Here is a 15,423-nt window from a genome sequence, read left to right on the forward strand (position 1 = left end):
AATAAAAAAAAAATCACATCCATCTGTATATGCATAGTAATTACGTGAAATCAAACATGGTGTGAAACTAGCCCTGTGTCTAAAAGTATGCTCATTTTATTAGGATTTTCCCCCTAAAAACATTTCTACTGCAGCCACATTCACCTTCAAATAGCTAGTTCATATATATCAACCCTCTTTTCCTCCACGTCATTCTCGCTTGGTTGTAATTGGACGGATAGTTCGACAAAAAATTAGCCACTATGTTTTTACATTAATACCCCCTCCTAGTAAAAACCTAATTGTCTTTTCATCAAATGTATATTATCCATAATGTATATCAACCCTCTTTTCCTCCACGTCATTCTCGCTTGGTTGTAATTGGACGGATAGTTCGACAAAAAATTAGCCACTATGTTTTTACATTAATACCCCCTCCTAGTAAAAACCTAATTGTCTTTTCATCAAATGTATATTATCCATAATGTAGGGAAAGAATAAGTAAGTATAAATGTACAAATTATTGATTGATTGAATTTTGCTTAACGCTGAGTCGGCAAGATTTCCACAATTATCGGCGGGAAATTTTCATCTGTTCCATGCAAAATACATGTACAATGTAGTTGATAACCGTAATATAGGGAACTATTTAACGTTCCATCCGACGGACTTTAATTTCAAAAATATGATAACCGTTAAAAAAGATTTCTCTCTATGCTCATCAACAAAATATCTCATAATGTACAAAATTTTACTTTAAAAACCAATTTGATGTAAATAATCTAAAATTCATTGCAAAATAAAATAATGATCATGCATCGTTCGTACATTTTTAATTAACTTTGTATGTGTGAGACCCCACCTAATTTTAGAAGAATAAGATTTATAGTTACATGTACATGTAGTGGAAAGTCACGGGAAACATAATTGTATACACATTGGCTGAAATTTTCGACTCAATAAGTATGGATGCTATGGAAAGCCGTAGGGTACCCCCACATTATTATTATTTTTTCCTATATAATTATACCAAAAATAATTATCTCATCCAAACTTGCTTTTTACAACATTATTATTATTTTCCTGCAACAATTATAATCTTGTCTGTTAAATCTGTATAGATTATTATTATTGTGTCCTACAATTATAATGATTCACTTTACAATAATAATCTTGCCAGTCAATATGTAGACACATTATTATAATTTTTCGCCTCATGATTATAATCTTGTCAGTCGATGTGTACACATTATTATTATTTTGTACTACAATTATAATGATCCAAACTTTACAATAATAATCTTGCCAGTCGATGTGGACACATTATTATAATTTTTCGCCTCATGATTATAATCTTGTTAGTCGATGTTTAAAAAACATTATTTTTATTTCACCTCAAAATTATAATAATTATTCTTACTTTTAACAATTATAATCTTGTTTGCCCGAGCGAACACATTATTTTTATTTCGCTTCAAATTTATAATAATTATATTCCACATCGATCATACAATTATAATCTGTCTCTCCAACAATAATAATCGCGACCAAAAAAGTTGCAACATTATTATTATTTAGACGCTTGAAATCAAACGTTTGTGTGATTTTGATGTACTGAACAATTATAATCTTGTCAGATTTTCTTTGGGAAAGATTATTATTATTTGGACGCTTGAAAAAGTAAACGTTTGTCTGCCGAAGACAATCACGTGGTTTAAAGCCATGTGCTTCCCTGATCAACAGTGCCGAGTACGGCGCCAGTGAAAGGCAGGCGGTTTGCCGGTAAGTAAAGATGATTTTGTTATATTAATGTACAAGGAAGTGAATTCCATTCATTCGATAAAGGAAATGTCTCAGAAATCAGCTGTCAGTATGCTGTTATTAAACGACAGCTTCGAATTCGGAAGAACTAGTTCGAATTATCTCTGTACTGTTGTATAGGAGATGGAGATTGCATCAATGCATGCCATTGCATTGTGAATTTATGTTCCAAATCTAGATAAAGTGGCGTTAAATTGAATAATATATCTTTACGAACAGTATATGCTTGTATTTTACAGTTTAGCTTGAATTTTCTCTGCAGTAAGCCATTTACGTTGATTCTTACTGTTATTAGAAACTCTGATAAACGACTATTGATGATTTCATATATTGATTTGTCTTGATTTCCTGATTTTATGAAGTTATCTACTATTGGACCAAAACTTTTCTCTTAATATACATGATATAACAGCAAACTCCTATGTATGTTTGTTGTTTAACACAGGCAGAGATCTAGACATTCTCGGGGGGGGGGGGGGGGGATGGTTCCATGTAATCATCCCCCAGACTAAAAAACCTATTTTGTGTTGGGGGGGGGGGTAGTTGATGACTTCAATCCTTTGAATTTTCATACCACCAATTTAACAAAAATTCGCATTTACCAGGGAGTTTTGCGTTTTCCGAGGGGGAGTCTAAGGTAACTTTTTTTCTTGCTTTAGTATATAAATTTAATAACTTTGCAAATTCCATGGGGGGTCCTCCCTCCCCCCTGTAGATCCATGCATGGTTTTAACGTCCCTGTCGAGACTTTTTCACTCATATGGAGACGCACCACTTATAGTGGAGAGCTTCAAGTTTTGACCAATACTCGGCACTCAGGGCTATTGAACAGTGAGGGATCTTTTTCGTGCCAGCACCTACTGTGACATGGGACCTCGATTTATATGATTTCATCCAAAAGACCTGTCTCCACGTCCCACAATGGGATTTGAACCCAAAACATAATGATCAACTCCTTTCTCTGCAACTCTAAGAGCAAAAGCTCTATATATAACCACTGCTCCAAATGGGCGACCCTATGTTTGTTATCAAGAGCGATGTTATTGTAATAAACTGCACAATAAATCACTATATAAACATAACCAGGAATCACTCATGTATTGGATTTGTTTTTAGCTCACCTGCTCAATGATAAAACAAACAATTTTCAATATTCTGTTTTTTAAGCCACAGCTGCCATTAAAAGAGTCAATTGAAAAATTCTAAATATGAAACATTTCAGAAAATATTGAAATTCTACATTTTTAGCTCTACTGGTCAGAGACCAGAAGAGCTTATGCGATAGTAATGCGTCCGGCGTCCGTCCGTCTGTCTGTCCGTCTGTCTGTAAACAATTTTTCAAAATGCTACTCCTGCTACAGTTTTGGTCTAATTTCAATATAACTTGGCACACAAGTACACTACACTAAGATACATAATTCTGTGTATCGGTTTTTGATTTCAATGAACGGTGTTGCCGTGGTTACTAAAAATAGAATTTTCTGTGAAATTCTTTCAAAATGCTACTCCTCCTACAGTTTTGGTCTGATTTCAATATAACTTGGCACACAAGTACAATACACTAAGATACATAATTCTGTATATCGGTTTTTGATTTCGATGAACGGTGTTGCCGTGGTTACTAAAAATAGAAATTTCTGTGAAATTCTTTCAAAATGCTACTCCTCCTACAATTTTTCTTCTGATTTCAGTATATCTTGGCAAACAAGTAGAATACACTAAGATACATAATTCTGTATATCGGTTTTTGATTTCGATGAAAGGTGTTGCCATGGTTACTAAAAATAGAAATTTCTGTGAAATTCTTTCAAAATGCTACTCCTCCTACAGTTTTGGTCTGATTTCAGTACAACTTGGCACACAAGTACAATACACTAAGATACATAATTCTGTATATCGGTTTTTGATTTCGATGAACGGTGTTGCCGTGGTTACTAAAAATAGAAATTTCTGTGAAATTCTTTCAAAATGCTACTCCTCCTACAGTTTTGGTCTGATTTCAGTACAATTTGGCACACAAGAAAAATACACTAAGATACATAATTCTGTGTATCAGTTTTTGATTTCGATGAACGGTGTTGCCATGGTTACTAAAAATAGAAATTTCTGTGAAATTCTTTCAAAATGCTACTCCTACAGTTTTGGTCTGATTTCAGTATAACTTGGCGCACATGTAGACTACACTAAGATATATAAATCTGTGTATCTGTTTTTGATTTCGATGAACCGTGTTGCCGTGGTTACTAAAAATAGAAATTTCTGTAAAATTGATTCAAAATGCTACTCCTCCTACAGTTTTGGTCTGATTTCAATATAACTTGGCACACAAGTAGACTACACTAAGAACATAAAGAGACTTTATCAACGATCATTATTCTATTTATTGCTGTTGTAAAGTTTCAAATCCCAGCTGCTTAAGTACTTTTCTCTTCCTTTGCTATAAGTTCTTGAAAACCAGTAGAGCTTCAGTCTCGACAGAGACTTCTGGTTTTTTCAATCTTCAGTTACCATGAGTTCAAGTTCAAGTTCAAGTGCAAGAAAATATGTTGTAGTTTTTAAAGAATTATTTGCACATGTACATTTAATTTTAGGAGCAACAAAGAGTCATGATTTTTAGAGGCATGCAGGTTTCAAAGAAAGAAAACAGTGTTGTAAAGAAAGAAAAAGATTGCAGATGACACCGAGGTGAAAAGAACAAAAGTGGTTAGTAAGAATTAAGAAATTATATATTTATTACAGTGGCAGATTTATCCAGGGGGAAGGGGGGGGGGGGCATTAAGAAATTAAGAAAATGTAATGGGTACTCAGAAAGTTTTACATTGAGATTTATATTTTTATTCATTCTGCAGAAATATATTGGTATGTTTAGAAAAGTCATCTACTTTATAAATAATTATTTGCAATTTAGCTTACCTGAGTCTAATGCCATGTTCATACAGAGAGTTTAATTCGAATCAAACGTAAGTTACTGCACATTAAAATCTGAACAGCATTCACATGAAGAGTTTAATGCAAAAAAGTTTAATTTGAATTAATTAACTGCGCATTAAATTACTTCGGATTAGCTCCATGTGAACGCTAAACGAAGCTTATTCAAATTAAATTTTGACGCATGCGTAAGGCCTGAATTAAGTCACAGGCCCCATGTCAATAGTTAGATTTAGATATCAGTGCTAGGTTTGGTTGAAAAATAAAGGAAAATTATGTTAATCACTAAATTGTATAAAAAACACTATGATTTTTATGTCAATTGAATCTGCTCGGCACAAATGATGTGAATAATAAATGACGTCATAATATCATTGCTGATCTCCCTAATGTAGAAATAAAATTTTGATTCGCATAAGTTTACTTTGCTTTAGCTGTCGTGTGAACACAATTTAATTCGAATTATTTTTTTACTTCTCATTAATTAACTGTGAATTAAACTCTCCATGTGAAAAGGGCATAAGGCTCAAGTAAACTTTTCTGACTAAGAAGTGTCTGGCATCTTTTATCATATATACATAATGATCCCCAGGTTAAGGATGGGGCCACAATGGAAATCAAACTTTTACACCAAAATACAAAGGAAAGATCATTAGAAATCTTCGAAGGCCATGATTAGTCAAGGAAATAGAAAGCATCATCAGTTGGTGTAGATTTAAGCTTGTTCAAATCATGCCCGCTTCCCTTCCCCTTAGGATTAGTTTGGGCCCAGTAGGAATTATTACTTTTTCAATACTGAAAACCAAAGAGCTAAGGTGAGCAATGTGACCCATGGGTCTTTATTTGACCTTCATCATATTTCTGTGCAAAATATCCTAGTGTTTGTTCATTTTGCAAGTTTTTTTTTTTCTCCCCATACTTTGCCGTTATGAAATTGTCAAAAGAAGTTTAAATATTTTTTTAAATTCATGCAAGTTACAAAGGATATTGTGAGAAAATAGGGAGGTTTTATTTTTGATAAAGGGAAACAACTCTTGCAAATGTACATTTTTTATTCATGTAAGAATTTTATGCCAAGTCAGTTCACACAAGAAAAACCCAGTTTGCTGTCATATTGGGAGCCCTCCACTTGTCATAATTATCATGAAAAAACTTCTCCACCCTACCAAGTTTTCCCATGATTATGTGTGTCAATGATAATTATAAAGACTCTTGTGTTTTAATGTTATTTTTCAGGGTTCAGGAACCATAAATTTGATGTTGGAGTTTGAACTTCACCCTGACAGACTTTGAGCACATCATAAGTTTTAGACCTGGCAGTTGGATGATAAGGAAAATACAGCCGTGATAAATATCAGAGAAATCTCCTTGGAAGAGTGTGCCGGTCTGGACAAAAAGTTGCAATGTAAATAACTTGGAAGAAAAAAAGAGTCTTGTCAAATTTCAGAGAATTCTTGATGAAAGATTGCATGTGTTGTTCCTGTTCCATGAACTTTGTCTTTTAAACATTATTTAACACTTCATTTGAAGTGATGCATTTTTGACACATTTTCATTATTGAAATATTTACATTTGATACTCTATTTAACCAGTGGGCCAAGAAAGGTGAATACTCAAGTGGAATCATTGTCAGATAGGATAGATTCAAGTTTGTACATTGTACAAATCATGACCCCCTGGATGTAGAGTGGGGCCACACTGAGAGTTCAAACTTTTAGGAAAAAAGGCCACAGTCAAAAATATATAAGCTTCCTTATTTAGTGTAGATTCAATTTTGTCAAATCATACCCCTCCCTTTTAGGGGTATGTCAGGACCATTTATGCATTTAAGTTTTTCAATACTAAACTGATTTTTGCTTTTTTCTTAGCCACACTGCATAGGTGAACCAGTTGGTCCCTGAGCCTCTTGTTAACTCTGTATATTATATATATTTACCAAAATATTGAGGCCTTTTCTTTTTGAATATTTTCAATTAGAATTTTTTAAAAATTTTTCCTGAAAGTAATTTGCACATTTATTTAATTTAAAGTTGTCTGGTTATGATGTGTTATTAAATGGATATTAAATTGTGATTTTTCTGGTGTTCTTTTGGACTTGAATGACAAACATATAATGGACGGCATGTTGGAAAAGTTGGAGCTCTGTCATATACATGTGATATTTGTAGACCCAAATATTGTTCACCAACATTGGAAATACAAGTTCAAAATATGGGAGCTACTATATGGCCTATATACTGTATGTGTACTTAAAAAAGTGGGCTTCATATTTATGTCTGATAATCTGTAATCTGTATACATATGCATTTTAATGAGTTACGCAGTACCTTCACATACATGTACTTGACCTTGAGAGGGAATTCGCACTCAAATCTAGTATTGAAAAAAAACTTGCATGCAAGTAGATTTCTAAACAAGATATGTTTGTGAAACACTGATGCCCCAGTATGGCAACATAGTGAAGATTGAGCTTCTCTTAAATGCAAATTTAATATATTGATACCCAAAGTAGGGTCTCCTAACTGGAAATACAATTGTGAAACATGAAAACCCTATCATCATCTGTTCCCAATTTATGGTCAGGCAAAAGTTTTTTCATACGTACAGAAATCCTCAAGATCAAGGTCATAAGCTCAAAGTTATTGGTATTGAATGAAAGGTCTCGTTACAAAAAATACATATGGGAAGTAAAAAAGCCCTAGCCCTTACTCTTCAAAAGTCATTGCCAAGGGTAATGTTTTTTCATAAGTCCTGGAATGTCAAGGTCAAAAGGTCAAGGTTTTGGTATCCAATAAAAGGACTTGCCACAGAAAATACATATGTAAAGTATGGAAGGCTTGGAAGCCCTAGCCCTATTACAATTTATAAGTGATTGATAAGGTTAAAGTTTTTTCACAAGTCCGGAAATCTCCAAGGTCAAAAGGTCAAAGTTATTGGTATCCAATAAATGATTCTGCAACATGTGAAGTACTGAAGCTCTAGCCCCAACCGTTTAAAAATTTTGGTTACATTTTTTTTAAAAGTAAGTCAAACTCTGAGGTCAAGGTCAAAGGTCTAGGTATCAAATGATAGGTCTTGTCACAAGGAATAAAAAACTAAAGTATGAAAGCAATAGCTCATACCCTTTAATATATTTTGTCAAGGTTTGTTTTTTTTAAAGTAGGTCAAACGCCAAGGTAAAGGTCAAAGCTCTTGGTATCCAATGAAGGGTCTTCTCATAAAGATTACATGTGTGAAGTATGAAAGCTCTACCCCTTGCAATTCAAAAGTTATTGCCAATGTTAAAGTTTTTTTACGAAGTTTTGGGGTATATAGTATTTGTCGTGTCCATCTGTCTGTTTGTCCGCAAAAACTTTAACCTTGCCCATAACTTTGATTTGGTAGAGCCATGACTTTCATATTTCACATGTGTATTCCGACCTTTCTTTGGGTACCACCAAATGTGACCTTTTGACCTTGGAGTTTGACCCACTTTTACATGATAATTTTTAACTTATACTTTGGCCATATTTTTTAACAGTAGATACCAGAGGCCTGTTCAGCAGAGCGAACGTTCGCGAGCGCTCGCCAAAATTACTATTGGAGGTATAAGGAATTTTGGCGAGCGCTCGCGAACGTTCGCTCTGCTGAACAGGCCTCAGGACATTTATACTTCACATATGTATTTTTTTCAAAAAACCTTTCATTTGATACCAACAAACTTGACCCTTTGACCTTGTATATTTCCGTATCTGTGAAAAAAACATAACCTTGGCTATAACTTCTGAACGGTAAAGGACGGGGCTTTCATACTTCATATATGTAATCCTTGTGAGAAGACCCTTCTTTGGATACCAAGCATTTTGACCCTTTGACATTAACCTTTAAGTTTGACATACTTTAAAAAAGCTATCCTTGACCATAACTTTTAAAGGGTTAGGGCTGGTGCTTCCATACTTTACACATTTAATCCTTGTGACATGACCTTTCATTTGATAACAAGAACTTTGACCTTGGAGTTTGACCTACTTTTAAAAATTTTCAACCTTGGCTATAACTTCTGAATGGTTAGGGCTAGGGCTTCCATAATCTACATAAGTATCCTATGTGGCAAGACCTTTCATTGGATATCAATTACCTTGACCTCGGAGATATTTGTACTTATTGAAAGTACGGTACTTTAACATTGGACTACTTTCAAATTCACAATTGTTTTCCAGTGAGAATACCCTACTTTTGGTACCAGTTAATTAAATTTGCATTTAAGAAAAGTTTAATCTTTGCTATTTTTTTCATTAGTATGTAAATCTTTAAGGTCAAAGTTGGTGGTATCCAATGAAAGGTCTAAATACAAAGAATACATACGTGAAATATGAAAGTCATAGCTCCACTAATAAAATCAAAAGGTATGGGCAAGGTTAAAGCTTTTGCAGATAAACAGACAGATAAATGGACATGACAAAAACTATATACCCTCAAAACTTCATTTATGGGGGCATAAAAGTATAAGCACAAAACAAGACTAAGTTATTAATTTATTATATTGTTTCTGGCATTAATTTTTTTTTAATACACACAAGAGAGAATTGTCCAGTCTTATCAGTGTCCTGTTTGTGTGGGATTTTTACCTGCCATTACATGTGTACATATTCTGCATTGTTAATCTTGAAATGCCTAATAACTGGACTATGCTCTCTCAAATTAGATAAACCATCAAGTCAAAAGCTTATAGGCTCAGTGTTGCAGAACTAATAGTACAGAATTAAGTGATAGCAAAAGGTCTAACAGTCTATAAATCCATCTGAATATAATCAATTCTTTCTCCCTCTTCAGATCCTTTTCTCTCCAACCAACTTTTTTTTCAAAGTGGGTTATGACATCATTCATAGGAAGAACTGAAATATAAAAATATCATTATACCACCTGATTCATGAGGAATTAAATAACACATAACAAGAGGCCCATGGGCCACAATGCTCACCTAGGTTACTTGGTTCTTGTGTTCCACAGAATTTAAAAAAATGTTCCTTTTTTCAATGAAAAATGACCAAATATTATGGCTTCACCTTAGCATAAGCATTTGTAATGAGGTTTACTTAATCTTAATAACATATCCTACTGTCCTTCCGTCACACTTTGAACTTCATATGCTGTTACATATATTTTATTAATAAGAGTTTCTTATTTCTGACCTTGACCTTAATTTTTGTTAAATTATGTTAAGTTCGGTTTCAAGAGTTGTTTCAGATATTTTTATCAAACCTTATATATGTGCAGATACATATTGATGGGATCTATTCAACTTCATAATCATTATTTTACTTGACCTTTCTTTTGACCTTGACCTTTCTTTAAATTAGTGAGTAAAGCTTAGTTTTAAAGAAACTATTCAAGAGACTTTGATTAATCTTAATATGCTTAAACTATAAACATTGATAAGAGCTATTAAATTGCATGAACATTCATCATGATATTTTAATAAAAATTTATATGCTAAACATATTGAATAGCATTTACAAACTGCAACAAAAAATCTGCCACTGTGCTAAATAATTAATTCTTTCTAACCATTACTGTCCTCTGTACCTTTGTCATCCACCATTATTTGATGGAAAATCTTTTTCTTTCTTTACAACACATTTTTCTTTCTTTAAAATCTGCACCCCTTTAAAAATCAAGACTCTTTGTAGCTCCTGAAATTAAATGTGCAAATAATTCTTTAAAAACTAGAGCATAATTTGTATTTCTCATGGTGACAGATGATTGAGTAAAAAATGTAGAAATTCTCAAATTTAGAATCTATTATCTTACTCTTAAAAGCTTAAAAAACACCCAGAGGCGTTAGATCTGCTCACATACTTGCTACACTAACATCTAGTAACAACATCTCACAGAGGGTCAAGTCAGAGGTCAGATTCTATCATCCAATCAAATTGTCACCTGCAAAATCATTGAATATTTGTTGAAAGGAATAAGAAGTCTACAGTTGTTCCGAATTTGACCTTAGATGTGACCCTCGATGGGATATTGTTAGATGTTAGAGTAGCAAGTATGCGAGCAGATCTAACATCTAACTTTATTAGTTTGACCCAGAGGTGAACATAATTACTGTAAAATCACATATTTTCATGGGTTCAAACTTTCATGGTTTGAGGAAAAAATTTGGTTCCTGGGAATTTGATTTTGTGGCTGAAGAATTGTTGAGTAGTTTTATATGTAACACTTTACATTTCGTGGAGGACATGAATTTGTGGGGCTCTTCACACCTCCAAAACAACGAAAATTAACCCCCCACGGAAATTTGTGATTTTACAGTAAATGTGCATGTTCATACCCCTTTAAAATAAATGGAAAAGGCTGTCTTTTACCTGGAACTTTTTTTACCATCCCACAGCAGCTCCTTTCTTCAACTTGCATAATCTGCAACATAACAGTTATTTCATAAAAATTGTTTTCATCAATCATAGATAAAATCAGCCAATCAAGACAATTTATCAATAGTCAGACTTTTAACTTAAAGTTTTTTGTTTGTTTTTATGTTGTTTAATGTCCCTCTCAAGAATTTTTCATTCATATGGAGACGCCACCATTTGCTGGTGGAGAGCTTTAAATTTATTCAATACTCAGCAAATATAGCCATTGAGCAGTGAGGGACCTTTTTTGTGCCAGCACGTACTGTGACACAGGACCTCGGTTTATACCGTTTGATCTGAATGTAGTAATCCTGGAAGTGCTAGCCTCGGATTGCCCTGCTACCTCTGATCACATGGTATATATGTCATGCACCTGCTGTGATGTGTACCTATCATCGCACACTTTTTCTGTTACCGGGTGCAGAGTACAGATAAATCTTTTCAGCTCCATCAATATTGTGCATTGTATATAGTAAATTACATATGAAGGACTGGTCTCCATGTCCCACAGTGGGATTCGAACCCACGACATAAGGATCAATTCACTCTTAACTTTGCAACTGTAGAGCAAACAGTCTTATATGGGCAACTCAACTGACCCAAGTCGCAATGTAAATAACAATAGATCTCAATATATAACTGAATAACTTACTTCAGAGAAAATTCAAGTTAAAACTGTAAAGTACAATTAAGCTATTAAAAAACTATTAAAAATATCTGTTAGTAAATATATACACTATATCATTCAATTTAACGCCACTTTATCTAGATTTGAAACATAGATTCACAATGCAATGGCATGCATTGATGCAATCTCCATCTCCTATACAAAAGTACAGAGATAATTCGAACTGGTTCTTCCGAAGCTGTCGTTTAATAACAGCATACTGACAGCTGATTTCTGAGACATTTCCTTTATCGAATGAATGGAATTCACTTCCTTGTACATTAATATAACAAAATCATCTTTACTTACCGGCAAACCGCCTGCCTTTCACTGGCGCCGTACTCGGCACTGTTGATCAGGGAAGCACATGGCTTTAAACCACGTGATTGTCTTCGGCAGACAAACGTTTACTTTTTCAAGCGTCCAAATAATAATAATCTTTCCCAAAGAAAATCTGACAAGATTATAATTGTTCAGTACATCAAAATCACACAAACGTTTGATTTCAAGCGTCTAAATAATAATAATGTTGCAACTTTTTTGGTCGCGATTATTATTGTTGGAGAGACAGATTATAATTGTATGATCGATGTGGAATATAATTATTATAAATTTGAAGCGAAATAAAAATAATGTGTTCGTTCGGGCAAACAAGATTATAATTGTTAAAAGTAAGAATAATTATTATAATTTTGAGGTGAAATAAAAATAATGTTTTAAAACATCGACTGACAAGATTATAATCATGAGGCGAAAAATTATAATAATGTGTCCACATTGACTGGCAAGATATTATTGTGAAGTGAATCATTATAATTGTAGGACAAAATAATAATAATGTGTACACATTTCACAGACAAGATTATAATTGTTGCAGGAAAATAATAATAATGTTGTAAAAAGCAAGTTTGGATGAGATAATTATTTTTGGTATAGATATATAGGAAAATATAATAATAATGTGGGGGTACCCTACGGCTTTCCATAGGATGCATTATTTTTGGAAGATGATTTTTCACTTTTTTGTTCGTTATAGCATATAGTTCATCATCATCGGATACCCAACCCAAGGATGATCTCATCTTTACTCATCACCGGGTGATAAGTAAAGACAAGATCACTCATGGGTTTCCGACGATGATTGTTTATTTGTAACACAACATTCTAATGCATTTGAAAAACAGATTATATATAACGTTTACAAATTTTCTTTATCAACAGAAAAAAACGAAGGGATATCAATATGAATTTCAGAAATGCAAAAATTAAAACTTCTTTGTTACTTGGAGTATTAGAAATGCATCGAGGGAAAGCAAAAGAAAAACACAAGCTATGTTGTATTACGATATAAAACCATGTGCCAGAATATTTGTTTCTTTTACAATTCAATTAACTGCAAACGAACTAAATGTTAAAAAGAGAATTGATTACGTATAGACTGTATTGAGAATGTCTTAATAGATATCAGGGATGGGGTTAATTACTTTAAAAAGTAATTAATTAAATTACAATGACTTTTTCTTCAATTAAATTACAATTTAATTACAGGGTTTCTAAGACATGTAATTAATTAAATTACAATTACTTTACAAAAGTAATTAATTCAACTACAAATTACATTTTCAACTTTTTGAATTTTTTTATAATCATATAAATATACAGAATAGGGATCAGTCACTTGTACATAAGCGCAGCCTCTGCACAAACAATACAAGAAATAATATGCTAGTAGGTATAATGATTGTGTATCTTTGTGGTTTACATCATAACTTTTATTTACAAAACAGTAAATGACTATTCAAGATCAGTTTGATGCAAGTGCCTCCATACAAAACCTACGTGTACACAAATTGCATGGGTTATGATATTTGACTAACAGGGATTTTTTTTAATAGAGTAAAATAAGTCGCAACTATAACCCCTAAAATTTGATATTTTTTTTTAAAGGTCACCTTTACATACTAAATTGCTACTTATGTTGAACATTTTTACTTCATATTTATATAATACTTGTACAAAACATCTTTTTTTTAGATACAAAATTCATTCATAAAATTTTGTTTAGATGTTAAAATAATTATAAAATTGAAAGTTATTTATTTTCTTATTTTCTTTATTTTCTTAAACTTGCGGAGCATTTTTAATTGAAATAATTATCCCCATGAATTGGCTTTGTCATTTAAATCATGGAATGAATACCTCTGCAGAGGGGTAGATTTGTTTTGATTGCAATTTACAGGTGTGGAGAGAAATTATCTCTTAATATCAACAAAAGAGAACTTCATTATGACACACACATTCCTTTTTTTCTTGACACAAACATTCTTATTCTACAAAGATTGAAATATAAAAAAATTATATGCATGTTTCATAGCTGAATAGGCCTATTAAAGCATGGTGGTGCAAAATAAAGATAAACATAAGTTTATATAATAATTAGAAAGAAACTACATTATAATTATAAAATAAACTGTCTAACTCTTGAACTGTATAATTGAAGGACTGAGGCTATGTTTGCAATAAAATAAAAGACAGTATAATGGTATACATGTAATGGGGTGGTCGTGGTGACAATATATCATGCATGTATATCATATAAAGTAATTGAATGTCAATGACAATGACAATGACAATGATTTATTCTCTTAAATGTACAAACATACATTGTAGAGAGGAGGTAGGAAAAGGTACAAACACATACAAAAAAATATAATACATGCATTATAAACAGTAAAAAAAACATCACGTTCAAGTTCATGTCAATTATTTTCATCTATAATTTGTTTGACAATCAATAAAAATTTACATAATTTTTTTCAATGTTGAACAGTTTGTTGTTTTAAAAAGTTGCTTAAATTTCTTTATATTTGGTCTAGATGTAAAAGAGTTTGAAATATATTTTAACCTAGCCTCTTTAATTTCTTTTTGTGTGCATTCAAAAACATAATGGAATTCATCACCAATCTTATGAAAATCACATAAAGTACAAATTCTTTGATCTCTTGGAATACCATCTCCCAGTTTCAATAGGGAGTTTAAAGTATGTAATTGAAAATGTAATTGAAATTACATGGTATTTTTTCAGTGTAATTAATTAAATTACAATTACAAGTAATTGAAAAAATGCTCAATTACAAATTTCATCCAATTACTTCAAAAAATGTAATTAATTACAGTCAATTACAATTTCTTTTTTCAATTACCCCATCCCTGATGAATATTTTATTAGGAGACGCAGTTAAACTATTAAAAAAAGAATAAATAATGCTATAAATTAGATAGTCGGATTCAGCTTGAGTGCGTAGGATTCTAAAATAAATTATATCATATTTAGCCAGCGAGGTAGCTTTATATACATGTATGCTGATTTAAGAAGCCCCACCCCTCCTCTAAAAAACCAAAAAAACATTAACTCTCCTTTAGAGAAAATTAATATGTACGAAGGCACGCGGCGTACGCATCGACAACATTCTGCCATCCCGTTCCTAACCCAGTCCAACACAACACTTATAAAATTATAGACATTTCATAATTATTTGTTTTATGATTTTGTAAATAAAAGAAATCAAATAAAAAAAAATGAGATTTATAATTAAGTTATCTGTTTTGGGCATCCATCCTCTCTTTAAAAAAGAG

General features: G+C 32.4%; 2 long non-coding RNA genes across 3 annotated transcripts; one reads left to right on the forward strand and one right to left on the reverse strand.

Annotated features, from left to right (window-relative positions):
- The first annotated feature begins 1,431 nt into the window (after window positions 1-1,431).
- Window positions 1,432-6,806, forward strand: LOC134240608 (uncharacterized). 2 transcript variants are annotated; one of them, XR_009986476.1, is made up of 3 exons: window positions 1,432-1,761; window positions 4,392-4,500; window positions 5,965-6,806. It is a non-coding gene; the product is annotated as an uncharacterized LOC134240608 (long non-coding RNA). The 2 variants fall into 2 exon arrangements; XR_009986477.1 differs by having other exon boundaries at window positions 4,392-4,485.
- A 2,496-nt stretch (window positions 6,807-9,302) lies between these two features.
- Window positions 9,303-12,419, reverse strand: LOC134240609 (uncharacterized). The gene is made up of 4 exons (XR_009986478.1): window positions 12,097-12,419; window positions 11,076-11,127; window positions 10,294-10,400; window positions 9,303-9,602 (listed from the first exon to the last, which is right to left on the reverse strand). It is a non-coding gene; the product is annotated as an uncharacterized LOC134240609 (long non-coding RNA).
- Between the last annotated feature and the right edge of the window lie 3,004 nt (window positions 12,420-15,423).

Source organism: Saccostrea cucullata, unplaced genomic scaffold (genome assembly GCF_032062105.1).
Source record: "Saccostrea cucullata isolate Sc308-1 unplaced genomic scaffold, CSIRO_AGI_Scuc_v1 ctg3154, whole genome shotgun sequence".
Taxonomy (NCBI): domain Eukaryota; kingdom Metazoa; phylum Mollusca; class Bivalvia; order Ostreida; family Ostreidae; genus Saccostrea; species Saccostrea cuccullata.